The following is a 10,333-nucleotide window of genomic DNA, read 5'->3' as shown; positions in this document are numbered from 1 at the left end:
GCCGTGCCGGGGCAGTGACTGGCACACACGAGGTCTCTGGAAGAGGCACCAGCCTCTCACAGCAGTTCGGGCTGTGCCGATGTGACCCTGGCAGCGCCCGGCACGGCTGGGATGTCCCCTCGGGGGTCCCCAGCCCGGCTCTGCCACGGTGAGCCCCAGCGAGAGGCGGTGAGCGGGGCCGGGGCTGGCACCGCAGCACGAGGGCACCCGGTGCAGGTGGTGTCCCCAGCCGCGTCCCCAGCCAGCCCTGCAGCAGGGACGTGCTGCTGCTCCCAGCTCTGCTCTTTGCTCCTTTCCAGCCTGCCCGGGCCGTGACCTGCGTGATGCTGCCGTGCTGACTGGCACCGGTCCCTGTCCCAGTCCTGAGGCCGGCAGGAGCCTCCAAGTGTGGACAGATGTCGGGTCAGGACCAGGCTGTGGCTCTGCCCACGATGTTCCCCTAGGCTGAGTCCCTGGGGACCGTGCCGAGCTGTGGCAGCACGCGCAGCGCCAGGGCAGTGGCACCGAGCCCTGGGGCTGGCGGGAGCTGTTTGGGGGTTCCCGGTCCTGTGGCACGGCTGGAGATGTTGCCGCCCCAGGGGTCCCTGTATCGCTTCCCCTTCCCCAGGGCGGGAGCATGGGGCTCAGCATATCCTGCCCCGGGGCCAGGCGCTGAGTCAGGGACAGACCAAGAACAGAGTTGGGTGCCCTGACTCACGGCCTGCGTGTGAAGTGCCGGGCACCACTTCCCCCCAGGCAGGGGGGACCCAGCGGTCCTGGCCACACCCCCCCCCCCCCCGTCTGCTTTAGCCCCTTTCCCCCCCCAGAGTGAAGGAGAGGACCTGGCAGCGCAGGTCTCTGCTCCTGTGTGTCGGCCGCTCGCTGTCCCTCGCTGCTCTCACCAGCCACAGGGAAGGGGAGACCTGCCCGGCTGCACGTGGGAGCAGCTGCCTCTGGCCACAGCACCCTCTCCCCATGGCACGTCCCCACAGGGCACAGAGCCCCCCGACAGCCCTCGGTGCCTGACGGGTGCCGTGCCAAGGGGCTCAGAAAGCCTTGGGCGAAGGTGTGCAGGAAGAGCCAGACTACCCAGCCCCCCCCCCATTTGCAGCTCCCCTTGCACATGTGTGTGCACACCACAGCCCTACCATGCACGCCTGTGCATTGGACTTGCAAGCGCACACAGCCTGTTCCTGCGCCCTGGCTTCCCACAGCCCCCCCACGGCTGCCCGTCTGTCCCCTGCCAGCTCCCAGCCAACCCCCTCCTCTTCCTCCCGCCTCTCCAGGAGCGTTTTCCCGCAGTGTCTCCATTGATAAATCCGGAGCGTTGCCACGGAGACACTGCAGCGGGGCGCAGCAGGGCGCAGCGGGGGTGCAGAGCCGCCGAGGGGCCCAGGCACATGGTGCCAGGCTGGGGAGGGGGGGTTGACTGGTTGCACGCGTGTGTTTGCACATGTGTGTGGTTGCACACGTGTGTGCATGGAGGGTGCCAGCCAGGCAGCGTGCGTACCTGTGTGGGTGACGGCCAAGGTGTGGGGCTGAGCTGTCCCTGTGCAGCGCATGCACGGGTGTCCGGGTGTGCACATGCATGTAAGAAATGGCACGCGTGCCTTGTGCGTGCACACGTGCAAAACTGAGTGCATGGGCTGGGGGTGCAGGGCTGGGGGGCTCACGGACCCCAGCATGGGGCAGAGCAGGCAGATGAGGCCACTGGTGCCGTCTGGCTCCTCTCCTCCAGAAGAGCCCGGGGCCACCAGCCCCAGTGGGGAAACCGAGGCACGGGGACGATGCGTGATTCATTGCGAAGCAGACAGTCACTTGGGGACAGGGAGGAGAGCTTGCGCTGCCACCGCCTCCGTCTGCTCGCTGCATGGTGGTGGGTCTGGCCGGCACCATTGCACACGTGCTTGCACACCCGTGTGCCGCTGGCATGCCAGGGGCTGTGTGAGGCGGTTCTCGCCATCGGGTTGCAGTGCAGGTGCACACACGCGTGGTTCTGCAGGCAGGCGACCCCGTCTGCCCTGCAGCAGCCATCACGCTGGGATGCAGGTATGTTCCTGCGTGTGTGCACGTACCCATGTGCATGTTCCTGTGCACACGTGTCCACGTGTGTGCATGGTCCAACGCTGGGAGTTGAGGCCCTGCCGGCTGCAACGGGGTGCTCAGGGGCCCAGCACTGCTTTGTGCTTGCACCGCGCTGGCAATTGGGGGTGGCTGCAGGGGGTCTGGCAGCGTGGGGGGGCTCAGGCCTGGCTCTGGCGTGTGAGGGGAGCTGGGGGGGAGCCGGCGCTGGGCCCTGCGCTGGGGAAGGCCCAGGACCACCCACCGCCTCCAGCACGGCCAGGCAGCTGCAGACCCTGGGCGCTCACACCACGACCACCCCCTGTGTGGGGCTGGGGGGGGTGAGGGGAGCGGCGGGGGCCCGGGCAGGCACTGCCTGTCCCCAGGCAGCTCCTGCTGCTTCGCTGGCACCCTCTGCCACCCCACCCACAGCCGCTGCACTTGGGGGTCCGCATGGGGAGCCCACGTCTGCACACTGCTGCAGCTGCATGCGTTCAGCCCTGTGGACGTGGGCAGGAGCCCGATGCCGCCGGTGCCCAAAGCCCCGAGCCGTCCTGCGGCAGGACTGGGGGGTGCTGAGGGCGGTGCTGGGCGCCGGGATCAGCCCCATTTGTAGCCAGGAGCTGGGGGTGCCCCTGGCCTGCCCCTCGCCGCAGAGCAGGGTCCCACCCGGGAGCTGGGGAGGGGACGGGGGTGACGGACAGGACCCCACGGCACGGGGTGGCACTGAGCGCGGTGCAGCCGCGGCTGGGGCACGCGCGTGGGCTCCGAGGACACACGCGCGTGGTGCCGGGCAGGCAGGATCGGTGCCGTGCGTGTAGCGTGGCTGCCCTCTGCTGCCACCGCCACGGCAGTGCTCAGCACCCTCCGGCACCGCGCGCCGCAGGCACCCATGGGCGCAGGCAGGGCCCAGAGCGACGGCAGGCGGCTGGCCGGAGGGACGCGGGGCAGGGACGGCCACCCAGCACGGGGGACCCAGCACGGGGGACAGCCGCGGCCAGGGCAGCAGAGGGGCTGGCGGAGCACCGCTCTCCTCCCCGCCGGCTCTCGGGGCTGTGTGCGGGGGCTGCGTGGGGGGGGGGGGAGCCGTGCCCGGAGGGGGGGACACAGGCGGGCGGCGGCGGAGCTGCAGGACGGCACCGGCGAGCCGGGACACGCTGCCCCCCCGCCCCCGCGAGCACCGGGTCCCGCCGGCCCGGCTCAGCCGGGTGCTGCCGGGGAGCGGGGGCGGCCGGGGGCGTCGGAAAGCAGCCGCAGACCGCGTTCCCACAGCGCCTCGCAGCTCACCCCGGCTCCGCCGAGCCCCCGGGCACCCCGCCCCAGCACAGCTTGACCCACCCGCGGCCCCACACCGCGTGGGGCAGGGGGCCGGGCTGCCAAAGCACCGGGGTGGGCAGGTTCCCTCAGCCTGGAGCCTCCCCCCCCCGCGGGGAACCGAGGTGCCCTGTCCGCACTGCAGCTCATGGGTGCTGTGGGGCAGGGCAGGGTGCAGGCGTGGGTGCAGGTGTGGGGCAGGGCAGGGTGCAGGCGTGGGTGCTGTGGGGCAGGGCAGGGTGTGCAGGCGTGGGGCTGTGCAGCAGCTGCACGGTGAGGCTGCAGTGGGGCTGTGTACAGCACGGTGCGTGCAAACACCCCCACCCACTCCCTCCCCCTTGCACACCCACCCTGCGGGTGCCCTGGGGTGGGGGCTCGGCGGGTCCCTGACAGCTCTGTAGAGCCCAGCCGCAGGCCTGAGCCCCCCGCTGCTGCCAGCCCCCCCGTCCCCGGCAGCGCCGTGCCCGCAGCGGTCCCCGCACGGCGGGGGGGGGGGTGTGTGAGTGCAAGAGCCGTGGGCGTTAAAACAGGAACTGCAGCCCCCGCTTCCCGGATCTTGCTGTTTTTTTCCAAAACACGAATGGTGCGGGGGAGTGGGGGGTGGAGGCTGGGCAGCGGCCGGTCCCCTCGGCCCCCAGGGCTGCCCCAGCCAGGGGCACAGCTGGCCTGACCGCAGCTTCCCCCCCCACCTCACATTGAGCCCCACGGCCACAGAGTCCCCCTCCATGGCTGGGCACGGGAGGGTGCTGGGGGCCGGTGGGTCGGGATGGCCCGTGTGTCCCAGAGATGCTCATCCCACATCTGTGACCTCCCTGGGCAGGGCGGGTGGACAGCACCCAGCCTGGGGTGCCACCGGGCATCTCCCCTGCCACCCTCGTCCCCGGCACCCTGCTTTCACCAGGCCCAGGTGAGCGGGTGCCCCAAAGCACCTTTGGGTGCACAAGCAAGCTGAAAGTCAGGTGGGAGAGGGGCAGAGCTCCGCTTGCAGCGCCAGCTGCATCAGTGCGTGCCGTGCCAGCGGCCACTGGCAGTGCGGCCGGGGCTGTGCCAAGTGGCCACGGGGCCAGCAAGCAGCTGGGGCCAGCCCCACACTTGCTCAAGCAACAGCAAGGACAAATATGGGGCCAAATGCTCTGGGCTGTGCCCCATGGTGCTGAGGCCAGGCATGACTCATCACACCAGTGCTATCGCTGCCCTCTCTCCTGCCCCACCTACATTTTTTCCACCACCAGCGTGGCCCCTTGCTCACTGCGGGCTGACGCTGGGTGCGAGGGCTGGGGGGGGGGAACGACACGAGGGCAGAACCTCCTTTGCTGGGGGGCAGCGTGCAGGTCGGGGGACAGCAGCAGGGAGCCCCACTCTCAGCTCTGCCGTGTGCAGGAACGGGGTGGAGGGGTGCTGGGAGAGCAGCAAGGGGGAGGCAAGAGCCCCGTGGGTGTTTGCACCCTTGCTCCCGGCTGCACCCCACACCCCCAGCTGTGTCTCCCATCCCAGCCGTGCCCCCCGTCCCAGCTGTTCCTCCCATCCCAGCCACAGACCCCCTGCCTGCAGCCCCCCAGCCCTTCGGAGGGGTCTGGTTTGGATCTGCCCCACCCTGCGGAGGGTTGAACTTGGTGGAGCTGGTGGAGACACCCCCACACATCCCACCCACCAGCTCCCCAGTTGTAGTCCCCCCCTTTGTCTGTGGAGCCACCTGCACCAAACAATAGCGTCCCCCCCCTGCAGCCCCCACCCCACGCCAGCACCCCGTGGGCTCCCTCCCAGCCACAAAGGGACAAGGGGCTGTGAGGGGATGGGCGAGACCAGGGAAGGGGCTGCAGAAATGCTGTTAAAAATGAAATAATGAAATGTGTCCCCCCTCCTACCCCCCCCCCCCCCCGCAGCTGGAAGGAGATTACGCAGCAGCTGGGAGGGAATTAAGTGGCATCACTTGTGCTCTTTTGCTGGGCTTTTACAGTGGTGGGGAGGGGGCTGCAGCTCTGGGGAGGGCTGGTTTCTGATCTCAGGAGTTCCTGGTGCTCCCTGCTGCTCTTGGGTGTCTTGGGGCTCGGCTGGTGCTGAGCAGCGCTGACCGGCGGCTCGGTCCCGTCCTTCATCTTGCCATGTTGGGAAGCAGGTCACGTCCAGCTCCCAGTGTGGCAGCGATGCCGGGGGAGCGCTCAGCTTTCTGGGGCAGTGCCGGGCTGTTTAATTAGTAGCCGGCTGCAGCTTTCCAGCGCTTTTGGGGCTTGCGGTGGCTGGGGGAGGGGGAGGATTTCCAGTGCGGAGGGGGGCTACCTGCCAGTGTCATCCCTGGGACGTGGCGGCGGGGTTGGCTGTCCCCAGCGCTGGGGTAACCTGATGGCACAAGTTACAGGTGAAGCAGGGTGGGATGATAACTGCAAAGGCCAAGGATGCCGGGGTCTGCTGATCTCCCCCAAAAAGCTCCTCGCTCCAGGAATCGCTCCCCCAGCCTGGGGTGGCCATGCTGGGTTGCCTGTGCAATGCCAAAATCTGGCCTTTCCCTGCAAACGCATGGCTCCCCGGGCAGGCGCCGTGCCGCTGGAGGCAGAGACATCGCCTCTACCTGCCTTCACTCAGATCAGCTCGCAGGGGAGAGCGGGGGGGGGGGGGGGGGGGGGGGGAACTTTCCCAACTCATTTCCTTGCCTTAAGGGGGAAAAAAAAGAGAAGGAGTCGCATGACTTGGAGCTTCACGAGAGGCAGTGCGGGGAGAAAGTGACCCAGACAGCCAAGAATCTGTTCCGCTGTTGTTTCTCATTCCTCCTCTGCAGCGCAGAGGGCTCGGGGAGAGCTTGGGTTACAGCCTGGCTGCTGTTGCTGGCGGAGTGGGGAGGCACCAAAGGGGGGACGGTGCAGGATGAGCTCATGCGAGGGTGCGGGAACCTTCTGGGCAGGCAGAAATGTTGATGCTGCAGTTCAGGGCTTTCTGCAATCGTGGCTGTTCCCGCAGAATCCCGACTCGCTCTGCCGCCCGCGCTGCTCCTTGTGTCGATGGCAATAAAGCCGCTCAGGAGGGGCTGTGCTTCTCTGCATGTCTGAAGGTGATTTATGTTCACTCGCCCTCGCAGCAGGGAAATGGCAGCCCGTGGGGGCTCGCTGACAAGCAAAAAGGGAGCCAGGGGACACACCAGGTGTCCTGGGGAGCCCTGGGATGCCCCTGCACGGGCCTGGGGGGTACAAGACCACCAGCCCTGTTGCAAAGTGTGGCAACAAACACCAGTATGCCGGCAGTGCTGCCCAGTCCTGTGGGGTGGGTGAGCACATGGAGGGGGCCAAGGCGTGTGGAAAAGCTCTGATTTTTCCAGCCCCGGGCTGGCTCACCTTGGTGGGTATTCCATCCCTTCTTGGGGAGAGATATGTGTTCCTGGCAGTTTTTTTTTTCCTCTGTGGACTGTGGATAAAAACCTTCCTGCAGCCAAAGCCCTCTCTGTCCTGCAAGGTCACTCGGTGTTTGCACAGTGGAAGTTTGTTTATTGTTTCCTTGGGTAGCATCTCCTGACCTTAACAACTCCTATGCTGCAAATACTCTTAGATGATGATTAATGACAGCTTATATAACCGAGATGAGTCCCTAATACAGCTGGTAGGTTGACAGGAGTGAAGGTGGGAGAGAGAAAAAGCACGTCTCTCTCTCTCTCTGCTGCTGCTTTTTCCACAGCAGAAGTAGCCGTGTTTTGCACTGGGGGACCCCGGCAGATGCGGATGGTGGGGGGGAAGAGCCCACCTAGGGAGCCCAGCGGGGCCCTGCTAGAAGGGGCAGCAGCCAGGGCAGGCCCCCCCCTGGGTTTTCCAGGCAGCCCGGCATCCCATGGGTGTGAGCAGCCAGTGCTGCTGCACCAAACCAAGAAGCCCATGGCACAGCCGGGCTCTGCAGCGCAGCAGAGCCGGGAGGTGAAAGGTCTGGTGCCAGTAAAGCATCGCTGCGTAACCAGCGGCTGTAGTGCAGGTGCCGATGCCTGCAAGCTGGTAACGCTAGAAGGGTACAAATTCACTGCAAATGCCCAGGCGGGTTGACGAGGCTCTCACTGGAGCCACTGTGTGCCACGGAGCTTCTGGCAGCCTGCGGAGGGGAATGGGGTACGGCCACGGCTGTGGCACGGAGAGGTGTGGGCTCTGCAGAAAGCCCAGGCTCTTCCAGACGTCCCTGAGGGCCCTGAAGAGGAGCCGAAAGCTGCAACCACCGCAGAAGCAAATGATGAGAACCAGTGCACTTCAGCCCTCCAAAAGCTTGGGGACAGAATGAAGGGAGGCTGAGCTGCGCTCTCCGCGGGGCCCTGAGATGATCCAAGGCTGCTCCTGCTGTAGCACGGAGCTGTTAACGGCACAAGAATTGTTCTGCCCCTCAGCTAGGGCGGCAAACCAACTGCTGCGACCGACGTGCAAATTCCTGCCTCCGTGTCGGCGTCAGACCCCAAAGCCAGTTTGCTTTGCAAGGGGCGAAGCGTCAGCCCAACGTGCATCTGGGGTCAGAGGCTGGGTATGCAGGGGCATCATCATGGCTGCGCAGGCGTCTGATGGCTGCGAATGGATCCTTGACACAGAGCAGCAGCACGAAGAGGAGACGAGGCACAGCTCTTGTTGCTGTATGCCCCAAAAGAGATCTTGCAGTTTTTCAGGTGTGATGCAGTACTTGCGTTCAGCTGTTTCTAAATTTTGGCTCTATTTGGGCAGGTATTGATGGTGTGACAACAGAGGATTTCGCTTTCCATAATCTGGCTGAGCAGCACAGCATCAGTCCCTGATAAAACTGCTTCTTCGAGCCAAGCCATTTACATTGTTGCCTTGGTTACCACATGCTATTTTCACCATCCTCCTAACCTCAGCCTGGGTGCACCGGCATCCCTGGCCCCGAATCCCTTCCTAACCTCAGTCTGGGTGCACCGGCATCCCTGGCCCCGAATCCCCTCCCCGGAGGCACGCAGCATCATGCGGGGGGCTCTATCCCAAGTCTGGGTTTCTGGGGTCTCGGGGTGCTGCCCTTCTCCAGGTCTCCCGGCCCTGCTCCCCCGAGCTGCTTGGGGTCCAGTTTGTTTCCCTTCCTCCTGCCAGGGCACCCAGAGAGCCCAGTGCAACAGGAACGGGCTCTGCCCTTCGGGAGACATTTCTGAAGGAGCTGCCCAGGGCTGATCACTCCGAGCAGGGCTGTTCCAGCAGCAGCTCCTGCAGACGAATCCCCTCAGCCTGGGGTCTGCCTTCCCCGGTACCAGCTCCAAACCGGCACCGATGAGCAGCAGCCGGGGTTGTACCTCCCGCAGGCGATGCCTTCTGCATCTCGCAGCTCCCTGTCTGCGATCTGGCCTCCCGCTGTGTGCGGGTACCTACCCCCGCGTGAAGGGTGTGCTGCTTCTAAAATGAGGTGAGACCGCTCCGTACCCAGCTCTGGATTCATTCCTCGCTGGTGTACGCAACAGGGATGGAGCAACAGAGAACTGCGGTCCCAGGATCGGGGTGGTCACTCAGGAAGATGCACAAGAGGGAGAAGCAGCCAGGAATGGCAGAGGCTGAGCTCTGGCCAGCGTGGATTGGGAACTGAACTCACGTCCCAACACTCGGGTTTGGGTATCCCCACGCTGCTGTACATTCCCCCCACCCCCACCTTAGGTAATGTGTGCCAGCCCAGATTCCATGTAGCTTTTTGCAAGCTTCACTGTGGATCTGATCCCTTCGCTCGCTGTGGCTTTGTCCTACAACTCGGTAAATCCTGGTCGCAGTAACTCACAGAGGAAAATGCAGCAGCAACGCTTCTTGCCATGGCAACGGCATGATTGCGTCAGGGCTTTTTTTTTTTTTCAAATAGCAAAGCTGGATAAGCAACTCCCTCAGGGAAAGTAGTAAGAGAGAAGGGAGTATTTTTTTTTTTTTCCTGTGGGCTTTGGGACTGCCAGTTCCCAAATTCAGAACTGGCTCAGTATTTCATTCCTTGCTTGGGGGTCCAAGGCTGGTGCTGAGACTGTGCAGGGCAGAGTCCAGGGGACAGAAAGGGTCAGGGAGGGGGACAGAGGCTCGGGCGCAGGGGACGGCTCTGCGCGCTGGCCTCACAGGGAGGTGGGAAGGAGCTGTAGATGTGGTGGGGGCCGGGGGCCCCAGTTCAGTCCAGCCTCACGTTCCCTCTTTCCCTGCAATCCAAAACAAAGGGAGAGGAGGCGGCTGTTCCACCAGCGCAGTCTGTGCTGGCGGGCTCTGCAGCAGCAGCCGTGCTCGCCCCCGCCACCCCCTCCAGCTGCGCCCCTGCTGCTGTGCTTGCAGGGAGGGTGGTCCTGGGCGCTTCGGCTCCTGGGGAGGGACACGATGCCGGAGCACAGAGCCCAGGCACGCTGCGTGGACAGTTTGTTCCCTCTACCGTCCTGCCGTGGGGCCCGTGCAAGCCACAGCCCAGAGAGCAGACGAGTCCACCAGTGCTGCTGCAGGGCCCTCGGGTGCCCGTCCGCCCCTGTGCTTCCACCCTGCACTCCACCATCCCTCCAGGGAGCACCTCGCCCCTGGCACCCAGGGGGCGTGGGGCAGCTCTGGGGTTTGGGAACCTCATCAGAGCGGCACCTGGGGCAGACGCCTCTGCTCTGCCCTCAGCTCCCAGCTCTGTCTTCTGAGCAGGTGCCGGGGCTGCCGAGCAGGTTCAGAGCTGCTGCACAGCAAATGCCAAACTGCTGCGTGCCGTGGAAAAGGGTGGTGGGTGCAGGGGACGGGAGAAGGGTCCCTACAAACACAGGCACTAAGTGTTGTTCAGTGGGGACCCCCAAAGAGGGGAAGGCTGCTGGGTTGCAGGGTGCACCTGAGGCAAAGCTCCCTCGGGTGTGTGAGGGAGACCCATGTAGCTCCAAGCAGCGCGGGGAAGGCAACAGCAGGGCAGGCCTTCTGCACATCTCATTCTGTCGGCGCTCCCCGAGCGTATTTCCACGTGGTGCTAAATGCTGACGTGCTGCTGGAAGGGGGGGGCTCTCAGGAAATAAGTATTTTCGTTTCTATGATGTTTGGTACTG

Source organism: Grus americana, chromosome 28 (assembly GCF_028858705.1).
Source record: "Grus americana isolate bGruAme1 chromosome 28, bGruAme1.mat, whole genome shotgun sequence".
In the NCBI taxonomy this organism is placed as follows: Eukaryota; Metazoa; Chordata; class Aves; order Gruiformes; family Gruidae; genus Grus; species Grus americana.
Note: the sequence above shows the minus strand (reverse complement) of the source record.